Raw genomic sequence first — 3,823 nt, 5'->3', positions numbered from 1 at the left:
TAGTTGTGATGGTTCTATAGGAGTTTGTTATGGTTTATTTAAAGTTGGTTTCATAGCAGTCATTTGAAGGGACTGAAGAAAACTNGCATCGATATTGCTGTGTTGAACCTTCGTGGAATATTACTTGGTTTCCCTTTTGGTAGACAAAATGCGGAGCACCCAATTTGTAAAAGGTGAAAAAGGTAAAGCTTTCCCTGTAATAGGCCTCGGAGGTCCATAGGGTAGTGAGACGTCGAGGTTCCCACATTTTCTCTAGACAATCGGCACACAGATGGCGGTAAGGATGTCAGCCTTACGCGCCGGCCGCCCCTTACTCCCCAGAAAGATTCCTGGTACTTATTTCTGTTAGAGGCTGAGTCGAACCCAGGGCCATAGTGCGGCTGGAAGGATTAGGTCAATTGAAAAATCCACCTCATCGAGACTGGAACCCGCGACCTCCCGGCTTGAGCACAGTGCCTCAACCAACTCTTTTTGTTATGAAAGGCAGAGCATTTCGAACAACATATACAGAGTACAAGAATACACAGCTTTCTTAATTTAAATTACTTTCCTTCCAAGTTCATGCATTTTAGAAGCTCATCTTTATCGGCTTCTGATAAACACATGTCACATTATTACGATGCTATTCTCTGCTCTCTCAGTCTGCATTTTATGCTGTTTATTTTGTAGCTCAGTCAGTGTAGCAACAGTCTACAGGCTGGATGACAGCGGTTTGATTGCCGTCAGAGAGAGATTCTTTCTCTTCGCAACCGTGTCTGGACTGAGTCTGGGGCCCACCCTCCTTGCTGCCCATTCTGTACCAGCGGCCCTTTGCTCACCTCCATCCTGTGCCGAGGTTAAGCATGCGTCGTGCTATACCCCCTCTCCTCATATCTACGTGTCCTAATTAGGCACAGCGAAAAACTGACCGTTCCTAATGCCGGCCATGCTTTTATTTGCAAGGACTTAGCCATGAAGTACTGCCCCTACATTATTTTTGTAATGGGGTGGGGCATATAGAATGCATGAAGGAAACAAGAAATACGCTTAAAATTTTAGTTGGTAATCCCTATTTAAAACCGGTCACGGTAGCCGTGCGGTCTAAGGCATGCACTGTCTTCGCTCGCTTGGAAGCCGAGATCGTGGGTTCGAATTCCACTCAGGGCATGTATGTTTGTGTGCATTTTTCTGTGTTTGTCTACAGGTAGAGGGCTTGCGACGAGCTGATCACTCGCCCAAGGAGTCCTATCGTATGTGTAAGATCTAGAAAAACCGAAGTGAACGGAGAAGTTCATGGAGGTAGGCCTGGGCCCACTGGGGCTGTAGTGCCAAGAAAAAAAAATCCCTATTTAACGAAACAACTCGGGAATCCTATGCATAATTGGGGAGACGATGAAGGCAAATTTGTCCCTATGTTTAATTAATCAGGCACCTCGAAATGAACACAGATGGGAGAGTGGAGGTACAGCTCCACCATTCTTGATCTTGACGCAAGGTGGAGATGAGTGGTCACCTTCAAGTCCCAGTCGCTTTACCCCTGGGAAACGAGCCCCCGGTACCGATTGGATTAGGGTCTGGACGTTGTGGTGTAGAGATAAATCTCTTGTCCCTGTCAAGAATCGTACCCCGTCGCTATACCGACTGAGCTCTCCCGGCTCCAAATGGAGACATACGTGTATTATTGTGGATTTAGTATTGAAGACGAGAAGAGAAATTACATACTTGAACTTAGGACACAGTGGCATGATTCTGTGAACACGACGATGAACCTTCAGGTTTCATAATGACAGATGATTTCCTGACCAGCTAAACGACTGTTGATTGTTGAAGGAAGGCGCAGGACCGTGGAATCTGTCCCAATATAGACTACGAAGAGCGAATGTTGAATCGTTAGGAAGGTTAGGAAACTGGCCATTAGGCGAAGTACGATCTTCTTGCTGTTAGTAAAACTTTGATTTGTGGTGGACAAAGTGGCGCTGGGGCGGGTTTTTTCCGAGTACTTCCGTTTCCCCTGCCAATCTTCATTCCACCAACTTCATCATCATAATCACGCGGGGCAGGCTACAATAGGCCAATCAGTGGCCGCCGTGCCGNCCGGTCCGATTGGACCCAGTTGGACTCGCCCCCCCCCCCCACCAAGCGAATTAAAAAAAAAATATTCAAACTTTCTACCTTTCTCTTTTCTAAAAGATCTTAAATCTCTGAAGCCCTTTCTGCGTTTTAGAAATTTCTGAACCGTTCATCCCATCTGCATCTAGGTCTTATTCCTAATTTTAAGCCGGAAATAGTAACAATAAAAACATTTTTTGAAAGAATGATGGCTACGATTTCTCAAACGATAAAAATATACAGGTGACATAACAAATTTACATGTTTTGCATCTTTTACTTTCTTTCTACGTCGCCTTTTTATTCTTTGCCATATTTCCTTAATCCTTTTTGTCTTTATTTTCATTCCCGGCTTTTTTCGTTAATTTCATCTGTCCGTCCCTTTTTCTCGTCAATCCTAAACATTCGTACATAAGAATGCACGAATGTTTAGGATTGACGAGAAAAAGGGACGGACAGATGAAATTAACGAAACAAGCCGGGAATGAAAATAAAGACAAAAAGGATTAAGGAAATATGGCAAAGAATAAAAAGGCGACGTAGAAAGAAAGTAAAAGATGCAAAACATGTAAATTTGTTATGTCACCTGTATATTTTTATCGTTTGAGAAATCGTAGCCATCATTCTTTCAAAAAATGTTTTTATTGTTACTATTTCCGGCTTAAAATTAGGAATAAGACCTAGATGCAGATGGGATGAACGGTTCAGAAATTTCTAAAACGCAGAAAGGGCTTCAGAGATTTAAGATCTTTTAGAAAAGAGAAAGGTAGAAAGTTTGACTAATTTTTTTTTAATTCGCTTGGTGGGGGGGGGTCGAGTCCAACTGGGTCCAATCGGCACGGCGGCCACTGATTGGCCTATTGTAGCCTGCCCCGCGTGATTATGATGATGAAGTTGGTGGAATGAAGATTGGCAGGGGAAACGGAAGTACTCGGAAAAAACCCGCCCCAGCGCCACTTTGTCCACCACAAATCAAAGTTTTACTAACAGCAAGAAGATCGTACTTCGCCTAATGGCCAGTTTCCTAACCTTCCTAACGATTCAACATTCGCTCTTCGTAGTCTATATTGGGACAGATTCCACGGTCCTGCGCCTTCCTTCAACAATCAACAGTCGTTTAGCTGGTCAGGAAATCATCTGTCATTATGAAACCTGAAGGTTCATCGTCGTGTTCACAGAATCATGCCACTGTGTCCTAAGTTCAAGTATGTAATTTCTCTTCTCGTCTTCAATACTAAATCCACAATAATACACGTATGTCTCCATTTGGAGCCGGGAGAGCTCAGTCGGTATAGCGACGGGGTACGATTCTTGACAGGGACAAGAGATTTATCTCTACACCACAACGTCCAGACCCTAATCCAATCGGTACCGGGGGCTCGTTTCCCAGGGGTAAAGCGACTGGGACTTGAAGGTGACCACTCATCTCCACCTTGCGTCAAGATCAAGAATGGTGGAGCTGTACCTCCACTCTCCCATCTGTGTTCATTTCGAGGTGCCTGATTAATTAAACATAGGGACAAATTTGCCTTCATCGTCTCCCCAATTATGCATAGGATTCCCGAGTTGTTTCGTTAAATAGGGATTTTTTTTTCTTGGCACTACAGCCCCAGTGGGCCCAGGCCTACCTCCATGAACTTCTCCGTTCACTTCGGTTTTTCTAGATCTTACACATACGATAGGACTCCTTGGGCGAGTGATCAGCTCGTCGCAAGCCCTCTACCTGTAGACAAACA

The sequence above is a fragment of the Cryptotermes secundus genome, unplaced genomic scaffold, assembly GCF_002891405.2.
Source record: "Cryptotermes secundus unplaced genomic scaffold, Csec_1.0 scaffold426, whole genome shotgun sequence".
Taxonomy (NCBI): domain Eukaryota; kingdom Metazoa; phylum Arthropoda; class Insecta; order Blattodea; family Kalotermitidae; genus Cryptotermes; species Cryptotermes secundus.
Note: the sequence above shows the minus strand (reverse complement) of the source record.